Below are 13330 nucleotides of genomic sequence, written 5' to 3' on the forward strand. Positions count from 1 at the left end.
TTTTAGCCCAGCTCAATCCTGGGGTTGGAGATGAACCAGTTTTTACAGGCCGGAGCCGGTTCACTTGCGTAGTGAAACCAAAACACTAGCTCTAGCTCCGAACTAGCCCGGAACGGGCTCAGATTTTGCGGCGGTGTGAAAGGCCTATGTGTCTTCTTCATTGCGCTAGTTTGCCCCCGCAGTGTCGGGCCCCAAACGCTACAATGGTAACTCACCTTTGCTTTGATTATGAAGATATTCCTGTTTTTCACCTCACGACAACGTTGTTAACCCACCCACTCTTGAAAAAGAGTTAGCTATCCGTACTTTTGTCGGCTATCATTTTTTGTGCGGTGTAAGGTGACGGATTCTCTATAAGAATTAAATATCTCCAAACTCCAAGTCTGGTTGAGACGTTGCAAGCTTCAAAGCAATGAACACATCAGCGGGTGCTGTGTATGGATCATAAGGTCCGAGTATGTTTATCTTATCTTAATATCTAATTTGAACATTTTGTGACACAAAAGAAAGTTGATTGATTGTAGCATTGGAAATCTGCTAGGCTGCAATTCCCCTGGCTGGCCACTGTTCGTCGCCATTTTGTCGGCGTTTGTTGCCCTCCAGGTAGCCATGGTAGTCTCGTGACTGCAAAGTATGACGCCCCACCATAAGTGAATTGAACTACTCTGTGTGAACTCCCATGAGCTTCGGTAAGGAGAAGAAAAAAGCGGGACTACGGAATGAAACCATTGGCAGGTTGATGCAGCAACCTATTAAGGGATGGGTTGAGTGATCCATCATCTCAACCTGAACCACTTCAAAGAGATTGTTCTGCATGCACCGTGTGTAGTGAAATGTTTCCTATGAGTAAATTGTACTGCAGCAGGTTATTAAAATACAGACTTTATAATCAAAACAAGGTGAATTATGGGAGTTTTTACAACCTGTCAAATGAAAAAAACTAGTATAAACTTTGCGACCAGTGCTGTGTGCCAATGTGCCGAACTGCTGGTGTGATTCTTCAAATGGATGTAGCCTCCCAAAAACATCCATCAACATCGATGTTAATTAATAAATTAATAATTAATAAATGTTCACATCAATGTATTTCATTATCGCTAGAGATTTAGATGAAAGAAATAGATATAGTATAGACAAACATAAACTCCCATCAGACAGGCACTGGCCCGATCCCCAAATCCACAGCCTGTGCTTGAGGGCCTGATGCCCCTACGTGCTATTTAATGACATGTGTCACATTCACTTTAAATATTAAATATGTATTGGACACTGTTTGAGTCCCACAAAAGCATATTTTAATAAAAATGTATTCAAAACCTGTCAAAGTATTCAAATAACCAACAAATTGTAAACAAATAACATGAGGTCAACAGAAACTATAACCCCATTATTCAAAGCATTGGTGAGGACTCATGTGTTTCATTAACACATCGGCAGGTTATGTGTTACATAATGTTTAAACAAATATTTTGACGGCAGCACAGAAAATTCAACCTTTGTTGTTCCGAAGAGTATTATATCGAGGTCATAGAGTTATTACTTATTTTTTTCTGTGATTACACTTTTAATTTCAAGGCCATGCAGCCAATAAATAATGGAAATGATATTCATTAGAAATTGTTAACTCAGAACCTCAGAAACGGTGACGTTTATTGATTGCGTCAGGTGACAGCTTTAACATGTGCCAGATGCTAATGTCAGACTCTTTCGAAAGGCAGAACCACAACAAGGAAAAAATAAGGTGAGAGAATAAAAACCGATAACCTCATTGACTGCTTTCGAAGCTCATATTTACCTTAGGGGGACATTTGTGAGCTGAACCCACAAAGTTGAATCTTGACATAACATTTCAATATTGGTCAAAATCCTTTATAGGTCAAAAGCATCTTCTGATTCCTAACAGTTGAACATTGCATGTGCAAACATGGACTAAACTGTTCTACCAATATTCCAGGTGCAATGGTCAGTTAAATACAGCTAATGTCGTACTGAAGAAGCCATAATTAGGATTACTGCATTTGGTCTGAGACATTCTTAGTTACGTCATAATTCTTTGTTATTAAGTTTATGGATTAGCATTGACAGTAAAAACTCAGATCAGCAGACCTCACTGAACACAGATTCCACAATATCAACAACACTCAACAGAGCACTGGCCTCAGCTGATCACCCAACAGGGGCCAGCAAGGATGGCCCTTTAGCAATAGTCCCTGTTCAAGGCCAGGTGGCCAACGGCAGCAAAACCATCAGAACCTATGCCTTCCTTGACCCGGGCAGCTCAGACAACTTTTGCACCAAGAACATCATGCATCAGCTGAATGCCAAAGGATGCAAATTTGAATTCATATTGCGAACATTGGGACAAGACAGACCGGTTAACAGCTATGAGCTCACAGGATTGCAAGTAAGCCACTTAGATGGAGGTGTGTACATTGATCTGCCTAAAGTATACACCCAATGCCAAATTCCTGTTTCCAAAGAAAATCTACTTGCTTAGCATGACCTAGAAATATGACCCTACCTCAATGGAATCCAACTTTACAGCAATGAAGCCAACATTGAGATTCTGATATGAATGAACGTTCCAAAGGCAATGGGACCAAGGCAAGTAGTCAACAAGAAGTCAACTAATTAGTCACACTCAAACATGGCCATTACCACCTACCCTTACCTTTCCGTGACAATAAGGTAAAGTTACCTAACAACCATAAGGTGGCAGCGCAACGCACACAGAGTCTCTCCACGAGATTCAAGAAGGATTCTGCTTATGCAACAGAGTAAAAAGGATTGATGGAGGTGGAGGATGTACTGCGAAAGGGCTATGCAGAAAAAGTGCCACAAGAAGAGTTGCGAAGGAACGATGGACAGGTATGGTACATACCGCCCAGTTTATTGAAGAAACTGAAAAGAGCTGCTGTATGGTTGTTGAAGCTCAAAGATCATCTTATGCTGAACTCCTGGCCCTTGTCAAGGTGATGAAGACCCTGCCGGGACACAAAGGACCAAATCCAACACTCTGCAAAGGCCCATCAGGAGCAGGCTTAAATCTTCAATTTGCATGCTTTCACGCACTGACAAACATTCATACTTGGATTTGCGTGCCCACACATCAGTTCATACATGTTGTTACGTGTCAATATTTGAGACGCAGCTAGAAAAGATGAGACAGGTAATTCTCCAAATCACCCAACACTTCAGAATTCGGCAGCCGAGCACACAGAACAGGAGCATCTTGCATCAGTAGAGCATCATCCTGAGGAGAATAGCTTGGAAACACTGCTGTTAAAGCTACAGGCAACACCTTAACTGGAGGAGAGAGAGCCGTTTCACTGGACCTGACAACATAGGGCTTGAGCATGTTCACATGACATACACGAGTCTTTCGTCTCCTATCAGGAGTACGAATAACTTAATCAGTTTCACTTAGTTTCTTAGTTCTTCAATTACATAAGGGCCAGTGAACTTAGCTTGAAGCACTGAACCAGGAAAAGGAAGAAAAAACAACACAGAGACTCCAGGCTTAAAGCTGCGTTCAATAGCACTCTTATCAAAATGAGCCTTCATTTTAGATTGGGAGTCAGACAGTGCCTCTTTTGCTACCTCACAGGCATGATGAAGGCGCTCTCTGAAAGCACTGACATAGTCCAGCACATTCTGAGTAGGAGAAGCAACCCCAGTCAGCTGCTCAGGTAGCAACTTCAGCGGTCCACGAACGGTGTGGCCAAATACCAGTTCTGCAGGACTGAAACCCAATGATTCCTGAACAGTCCCTCGAACAGCAAAAAGCAGGAAGGGTATACCCTCGTCCCATTCTTTACCAGTTTCAAGACAATAAGCACGCATCATAGTCTTAAGGGTCTGGTGGAAGCGCTCCAGTGCCCCCTGGCTCTCTGGATGGTAGGCACTAGGGACATTATGTTTCACAGCCAACACTTCTAACACCTGAGAAAACACTTTCGACATAAAATTGTTGCCCTGGTCTGTTTGAATAACCTTACGACTACCTCTAAACCGCTGCCTATAGGCCTCTGGGACCAGTTCATAGGAACGCAAGATGGCTGCTTTAACAATTTCGTAGTCAGCGCTTTGGTTAAGTGTTAATGAAGAGTAGACCTCCTGTGCTTTACCTAATATAAACACACTGCAGCAACAATGTCCATACATCTTTAGGCCATTCAAACGTGGTGGCTACACGCTCAAAATGGGAAAAGTATATTTTTTTCAGAGAAATGAGGAACTAAACTAATGTTCTTCCCAACATCAAACCGAAGAGAAGCAGAAGATGTACGAGAACTAGCACTCTGAGACTGCGTCTCAAATGACCTCATCTCCAATTCTTTCATTCTCTCCTCATGTACCAGCTGCAACCTCGCCATTTCCAACTTCCTCACCTCTTCTCTATCTTTTGCCTCAATTTCTAACTGCTTTATTTTGAATTTCAACTCAAACTCTGGCAAATGAACAGATTGAACATCCTGAGTTTGCAACTTTACAGCCTCTGACTTACTACCAGACACCTTAACAGGATCACTTAAGTCAAAATCCTCAGACTCACTCATTTTCACTCCCTGCTGACTAAGAGCAGTAACTACTCTGGCTCTCAGCTCATCTTTCTTAAGGGAAATTTATGCAGTTTCAATGCAGTAGTGCTCTACAATGGACATGAGCTGTGCCTTGCTGCAATGAAAAAGCTGTTCTGCTGTAGGAGCTTCTCTAAACTTCTCTAGGTCAAACTCCATAATGAAATTGCCATAGTAACTTTATACAAATTGAAAGAAATGCCACTGAGAGGCCCAACCCAGTGCAACACAGTAACACTACCACACAGCAAGTGCTACAAAACCAAGCACAGTGATTAAGTGACTACAAACACCCCAGCATGACAGTGTCACACTTCCACAAAAACAACACGCGCAGTTAATGTCACATTGGACTACACAAAGCCAGAAGTAAGCCATCAGAACTTACAAAGAACACACCAGGCTGAACCGTAGCAGTTACTCAACTACTATTTCTTGCCACACAGTATAGAAAGAGTTTACTACTACCACTCTACTGCCATGAGCCCACACCACTCAAACACTAGACTCTACTGCTCTTCTCAACTGAGAAGAGAGTGCATCACAAAAACCATGTGACCAAATAAACAAAACCCACATATGCATATGCGCTTCAGGGTCCCACATGCACCAGAAGACCACCACCTCAGCCTAGACTTTGACAAAATACTGTGCAAAACAAAAACTGCTCTACCTCCTCACTCACCAAACAAGGTTGCGTGTGGAAAACAAAGGCCGGCACGTGCCACCACATGCTATCAATAGAGGTTGGTGTTCTTAACAAAGCTACTCTAGAGCGTACCTGGTTCCCTATCTATCTAAGACTGTTAATCGAACTAACTAGGACTCAACTAGTCTTCGTCGTCTTTCCTGGGCACGCCAAGGGCCACCCCAGGGTTACCGCTCAAAAACAATCAAGTGGTGATGGTCTCTCCAACACCCGTCGACTAACTTAACCAGGAAAGCTCAGAGGGGAAAAAAAAAAAGACCTCATGTGGCAAAACAAGCATGGACCTCCTAACAAACAAACAAAATGAAAAACGTGGGTCTAGAGGAACAAAAACAAACTCACCTACTCAAAATCCCGGACGAGCACCCATTATGTTACGACCGGCTCAAGGCCACAACACATAGAAGGACACCATACTAAGAATGATGCAAAATGCTCCTGTTCTGTATGCTCGGCTGCCGAATTCTGAAGTGTTGGGTGATTTGGAAAATTACCTGTATCATCTTTCTGGGACAGATAAGGGTGACATTCTTAAGTTAATGGAACATCATCATATACTGTTCTCAGATGTGCCAACCCAAACCACTGTGTTGCAGCATGACATTGATGTTGGTGACTGTCTTCCTAATAAGCAGCATGCCTATCGTGTGAATCCCACAAAAAGAGCTCAAATGCAAAAAGAGGTTGGGTATTTGCAACAGCATGGCCTGGCTGTTCCCAGCTTCAGTGCCTGGAGCTCTCCATGTTTATTAGTGCCAAAGACAATGGAACACCATGCTTTTGCACTGATTTCAGGAAAACCAATAATGTAACTCAACCAGATTATTTTCCTCTCCCTCGTGTCGAGGATTGCAGTGATAGAGTTGGAGCTGCTCGCTATGTCACCAAGTTGGACCTGCTAAAGGGCTACTGGCAGGTACCTTTAACACCTCGTGCGTCTGAGATCTCTGCATTTGTGACACCAGACAGTTTTATGCAATATACAGACATGGCATTTGGTATGCGTAATGCCCCTGTCACCTTTCAGCGCCTTATGCAAAGGGTGTTGTCTGGTGTAGCAAATTGTGAGGTCTACCTTGATGATGTGGTAGTCTATTCTGCTGACTGGCAGTCCCATGTGGAAACCTTGTCTGTTGTGTTTCAGTGTTTGCAAGATGCTTCCCTCACACTGAATCTGGCTAAATGTGAGTTTGCCAAGGCCACCATCACTTATCTTGGCAAAAAGGTTGGTCAGGGTCATGTGCGGCCAGTGGATGCCAAAATAACAGCTATCACTGAGTTCCGTGCTCCCACCACTAAGCGGGAACTGCGTCGCTTTCTTGGACTAGCTGGTTATTATAGAGAGTTCTGCCGTAATTTTGCTGCCATTGTGTCTCCTTTGACTGACCTCCTTAGCCCCACCAAGGATTTGTTGCGGGACACCAAGTGTGAGCTGGCTTTTCAGTCTGTAAAAGCTCTTCTCAGCTCTTCTCCAGTGTTGTTGGCTCCTAACTTTGAAGTGCCGTTTAAGTTAGAGGTTGATGCAAGTGGGACTGGTGCTGGTTCTGTCCTGCTGCAGGAAGATTCTTCTGGTATCGATCATCCTGTTTGCTAGTTTTCCAAAAAGTTCTCTGTAGCCCAAGGTAGATATAGCACTATCGAGAAAGAGGCTTTAGCCATGCTTTGTGCCCTCCAACATTTTGAAGCTTATGTTGGCTCAACGCCACAGCCGGTGTTGGTTTTCACCGATCACAACCCTCTAGTCTTCCTAGACTGCATGTATAACAATAACCACCAGCTCATGCGGTGGGCTCTAATGGCGCAGAACTTCAATTTTGAGATTCGGCATAAGAAGGGGTGTGATAATGTTGTGGCCGATGCCCTCCCACGTGTGCCCTAGAATGTCAATGCTGACAGCATGGCTGTCATCTTGAGGGTGGGGTTGTTACGTGTCAATATATATTGTTGTCTGTCCCGTTGTACGTGTCAGCCATGACTCTAAGTTGCAGCCTCCTGAGTGGTGATTGCGGGCACCTGCATGAGGCTGTGGGTGCAGCCTATATATGTGTATCCTCCCTCGGCTCTCTCTCTCTCAACTTCCTGACAGGATCCCAGCCTTTGTTTGCGTTGTACTTCTTCTTGGTTGTAAATAAACATTATTTTGCATCATACTTAGTATGGTGTCCTTCTATGTGTTGTGGCCTTGAGCCGGTCTTAACAATATTCATGGACTTTTGGACTTTTAATTTCTGCACCACATTTGCCCTCCTTGATCTGCACATACATTGACTCTTCATACTTGCACCACATTTACACTCATTGACTTTTGCTGTCCATCAAACTCTTTGGACTGCACAAACACACCCTATGGCCTTAGGGGGGACTCTTGGGGTCATCGATTGTGTATTTTACTTAATACTTACCTTGATGTAGACTGTAGTAATTTTTGTTACTTACTTAATACTCACTTGCATGTGTGTAAGGTTATGACGTAGCCATTGACGTACCTCTGTGGCGTGAATTAATTGGCCCATTGACGGAGACTGTGACAGGTTATATGGCTGAGAAGGAACAGTTCTTCGACCAGATACTCGCATGCTTGCATATTGTTTGGTTAAACCGTATCTTGTAATCCTTTTTTTGCACTTCTTGAAAGTCAACCGGACTGTTCGAATAAAAGGTTAAATTGAATTCTACTCTCTGTGCGTGCTTCTCTGGTCGTTCAGCGAAGTCACGACTCTTCTCTATTTTGGGACCACAGTGGTGGAACGAGCTCCCTGCCGATGTCAAGATTGCAGAGTCCCTCACCAGCTTCCGCAAAAGACTCAAAATTCACCTGTTCAGAGTCACTTAGAATCTGCACTGCCATCCAGTCCCTCCCGCCCACCATTGCATGTTGTACGTCCTGGCACTTAATGTACGCACCTAATGTACACACTTAATGTACATTGTATTTATTCATAGTAGGCCTTATTCATTTTGTAACATCTGCAGTAGCTAGCTATCACTGCTGTATACAGGGAATAATGTGTGTCGGGAGAACTCTGCTTGTATGTATTTTAATCTGTGTTGACCTCGTATTTGTATTGTCATGTATTTGTATTGTCTTTTAAATGGATCTTTGAGTCCGGAATAAAGTATTCTCTCTCTCTCTCTGCATCTACCTCATGGCTAATCATGGCCAAATAGCCACTTCACGTACCAAATCAAGCCTTAACACCTCCGTTCATTTAGCTTATCATAACAAGACTATCTTAGATAATAAGACAACACTGCCTAAATCAGAGGATGCCTGCAAAGGGTTTGAAACCAAAACCAACTGCACTGTCATGACTACCGTCTCCAGATCGTACAATGATTTGCCCCAAAGCGACGATGCAGCCATTGTGATCTCCCTGCTAGCCACAGTAGTCCACACATAGTCGCTTCCATTGTGATCACCTTCAACATCTCCCTCACAGATCCCCCCAAGTGGAGATTATTACAGGGGGCCGTTAGAGTGTCTGTGTGAGTGTCTGTGTGAGTGAGTGAGTGAGTGAGTGAGTGAGTGAGTGAGTGAGTGAGTGAGTGAGTGAGTGAGTGAGTGAGTCACCGGTTCTTAGATTCCCCACAGCCTTCCCAGCTTAATCTTACACCTTTTCTTTATTAAATACCAATTTTATATTAGTGTGAAGTAATATAACAGCTAGCTGAATTATGCGCATCCAGTCCAGTAGCAACATTCTAAAGAGAATCAAAAGTTAACTTATGGTAATGTGTGAGGTTGGTTGAGAAACAATATTAATTTTAATTAATATATATAATAATCTTTAAGTGATGTAAAGCCAGCAAAGCTGTTGTTCTCCTGATGGCTGATCTCTTGAAGGAGAATTCCTCCCAACTGTAGACACACAACATGGCGATGTTGTTATACTGTGCGCCTACATGTTGCGATGCCGTTTCGGGTTTACAATGTGCTCCAGGTATGAAGGACACACAAATAAGCTTGAAATGAAGAGTATCTCTGGCTGGCCAAGACTGAGCCCATTTTAAAAGGAGGCAGCAGTAATGTTTATTCGGGAATCTCCTCTGCTTGTAAACCCAGAACAATTCTGCTGAATATATTACAGGGGAGATTTTAACACCATGCCTGCGATTTTCCTTTGCTCTTTTGTGCTTTGAAACAACATAATGTACAACCTAAATGTAGCACGGCTAAAATGTAGACACTATGGTATAGGGATGGATCTACAGGTGTGGCAGAGGGTTTTCCATTTACTGTGTGTTGTTAATGTGTTGTCGGACTACTCTGCAGTTTCAGATACATCCTTTTCAGGTTAAATTCAGCACCCTATGGGTAATTTAGCTTCACATTAGTTTGATAGGATTGTTGAAGTTTTCCTCATAAAATCCATTGATGTGAACCATAAAATGTTTACGATGATTTTCACCACAAGATGGTGCCTATAGTAAGCAACCAATAAAAAAAAAACACTCTGAAATAGGTCCTCTTTAACACATTACAATTAGCATTAGGCCATAAAGTCATAACTTAAATGCTTTACATAAGCGTTTATGCTGTACAATATTGTAATATATATATATAATATGTAAAATATTTTAAATAAATATTTTATTAATCTCTTCCATCCATCCTGCTGTGGAAATCCATTTGTCCTTCATTATTGAAGGACAGATGGATTTAATGTTTCAACATGGAATATTGAAACATTAACGCATGGTGCCCATTACAAAAGAAAACTCTAATGGCTTCTGCTGTCACAGCGGCGCCACTAAAAGCATGTCAACACACGTGTCAACCAATCAACATCAGTGCCCTGTACTTCACCCCCCAGGTAAGAATTGAGCACCCGCTGTCACCTGTTCACAGCCTTCTTCCGCCCGTTAACACTTAGAGCAGATCATTACCCCGCAGCCCCCCCCGCCTCCATTCATCGCTACGACGACACAGTGTCTGTGAGAGATTGCTGTCATGCCGGGGCGTTGGCGTGACTCTCCGCCACGCGAGCGGAGGACGGCTGAGCCCTGTAGAGGAAGCCCAATTACTGCCGTTCCAGGGATCTCCGTCCGTCAGACCGGGGTGACGGGATGCAGACACGTGTTAAGGAGATGTTGATGCAGCCCCTCGGCACGGGGATAATTTGGCAAACCAGCACCTTGACTGGTGCGGGGCAAGGTTGTAAATGCCGTGTTTGCCGTGTGTGTGGATCACGACGGCATCCTCACCGACAGCTCCCCATGGCCAGATCCACGCTGTATACTTTCCGAGACAAGGAAGTGGTCTGTCCCTTGCCCCCCTACCAGCATGTTACCCAGTGTGTCTCTGCCAACTACGTCAGACCACTCTTTCTGTTCCTCTCTTCCCCCCCATCCAACGTCAAGGGGTGGTTCAGGACGGCTGGTGGACCCCTTTAGACCCCATGCTGGCCGGCAGCTAAACGGAAGCATCAGAAGCGGGAGAAAGGGCCAGACCTTATGGCTGACAGAGCTCGGTGTCCCTCTTCCAGACCGACGATGAGGCATCCCGTCTCTCTCGTGATTAGACCCAGCGCCGGTGTTGGCCCCACACTGGGGCCTCGACCAGCAGGAGCCGCTGAGAGCACAGACGACTTGGCTCTCCTCGCTTAAAGCTCTCAAACCCTCAACCACTTAGCAAGTTTGAAAGAGGCGGCCTGCAGGGAACTACAAATACCAGTTTCTTATGCACGCGTTCTCCTCCCCCCGCCTCGCCTGAGCGCTGCAGACAGCGCTGGGACAACACTCGTTATCGCGGCTATTTCCTTAGACCAATTACAGGGAGGACAGTGATGACATCAGGGTGCCACGACCACCAGTTAAGTGTGTCGCTGGGAGCCCATTATGGTGGCTTACTTTTAACAAGCTGTTGGGGATGGTGTTGTTAGGGGGTATGCTATATTATAATTGCTATACCATAATTGAGGCGTATTGTAGATCATCAATGGCTGCGACACTGGAAATGCCTGCCGCTCTCCATTTGGTGCAGGGCACGGGTAAATAAAGCGAGTGCCACTTGTCTACCGCGTGTGTGTGGTGAAACATAAGTAGTGCCACAGAGGGTGGTCCGCCCTGCGGTTAAGGGTGTTCAACTCCCAGGCAAAAGGGTTCATGGTTCAAACCCCAGTGCTGGCTGGTAACCGGAAGGTTGCTAGTTCAATCCCTGAGCAAGACACCTCACTCCAAGTGCTCCCGTAGAGCTGGCTGTCACCTTGCATGGTGGACAGCATCGTCAGTGTTTGAATGTGTACATGAACTGGTGAATGTTTGGCAATATTGTAAAGCGCTTCGAGTGGCCACTGTTAGAAAAGCTCTACAAAAAAATGCAGTACATTTACCATTTAACCTACCTGTTGGCATCTTTTAGCAAGAAAACTCCCAATAACAAAGCTTTGGATTCATGAGTCGAATGGATTAGTAAATGGTAATCTGCACCGCAAAGAACACAAGTCTCTACATGAGATATTGGTGATATTCTTGAAAACGTCCCCAAGGTGACCAGGGCCTGCATGAGCCAAGCCTGAGTTAGGTGAGCTGATTAAGGAGTTTGCGTATTTATTTTCTGATACACCTACTCAGACTAATCTCATTACTCACAACATTGACGTCGGGGAGGCCACCCCAATTTGGCAACGCTTCTATAGAGGCTCTGGGGAGAGACAGTAAATCTTAGAAGGTGAAGTGAATTATTTATTCGAGAATGATTTGGCAGAAAGGTCGTATTCTAGCTGGACAAGTCCTTGTTTGCTAGTTAAAAAGGCAAATGGAACGCATCGATTCTGCACCCACTATAGGAAATTGAATAATGTCACAAAATCCCATTCATCTCCCCTTCCTGCAAGTTAGATTTGGATTCCAAGGATATTGTAAGACATATTTATTATATAAAAAGTCAATTGCGAGGCTAAGCGAAATAAGCCCGGCTTTGCCTTTAGCTTGGATGATGGAATACCCCTCAGACACCCTCTTGTGTCTGGCGATAACGACGATGATGACTCATTGAAGATGGGGGGGAGGTGAAGGGGAGAGGTGAGGGGGAGGAGGAGGAGGACTGGGTGGGAGGAGTGAAGGGGAGGAGGAAGTGGGCCACGGCTGAACCAAGGCACGTTGCAGACAGTGTGATGTGGCAGATGTTGCGCACCGCTGGCTGGGCGGGGGGCCACAGAGCTGATGGTGTCAGGTTGGGCCAGGGAGTCTGGGTGGGTTTTATGGTAGTGCACCAGAGCGATGCCAGGATGGGGGTTTGGTCGCGTGCCTGGGCTGACCCGGTGTCGCTTTGGCCTGTTCTGGGGCCAAGCAGCCCGTGGACGTTGGCTATATATTTTAGTACTTCGCTCAAATCACTTATTTTAAAATAATGTTTTGGCCTAACATTGTTTTTTGTTCTCAAGCTTCTTTCCGTTCTGCTGTTACTTTCTCATTGTTTATGTCTGGGACAAAAGTGCTGCTTTTCAGCAAGTGTGCGTCTTTGAGATGGTAATGAAGGACTGGGATGTGCAGTGCATGCCTTTTTTCTCTCTTTTGCTTCAACAAACAAATAAAGAAAACTTGTTGTATAAAGAACTCACTGTTGTATACTCAGTACACACGTTTCTGTTATCATTTCGTGATTAGGGTACATAAGTTTGAATTAGATGAAGTTAGATTAAATTGGATTACTTTAAATACAATTACATTTCTAATTTAATTGGCATCAAAACTGAATTAATTAAATCCAAACCCCACCGTGCAAGACGGCATCTAAAAAATGATCAACACTGTGACGCAAGCACACTGTAAGCACATGAACATTTATGGTAAGACGAAGGACCGGCCCCTGGGGGCCCAAAGCCGGGTGGGCTGCCAACCTAGCCAGAGGCAATGTGTGGCGAAGACAACAAGCAGAAAGGCTCCTGAACCAAGTTCAGATGACACTTCACCTCCACCGAGACCAATTATCTGTTTCTGTCTTAACCTCGCAACTCTGAATCCCTCCTCATCTCGAGCAGAAAACAACACGCTTTGCATGGGAACCAAAGAGGTCTCCGATGTTTAATGGGTGTAGTCA

The sequence above is a fragment of the Gadus chalcogrammus genome, chromosome 4 (genome assembly GCF_026213295.1).
Source record: "Gadus chalcogrammus isolate NIFS_2021 chromosome 4, NIFS_Gcha_1.0, whole genome shotgun sequence".
In the NCBI taxonomy this organism is placed as follows: Eukaryota; Metazoa; Chordata; class Actinopteri; order Gadiformes; family Gadidae; genus Gadus; species Gadus chalcogrammus.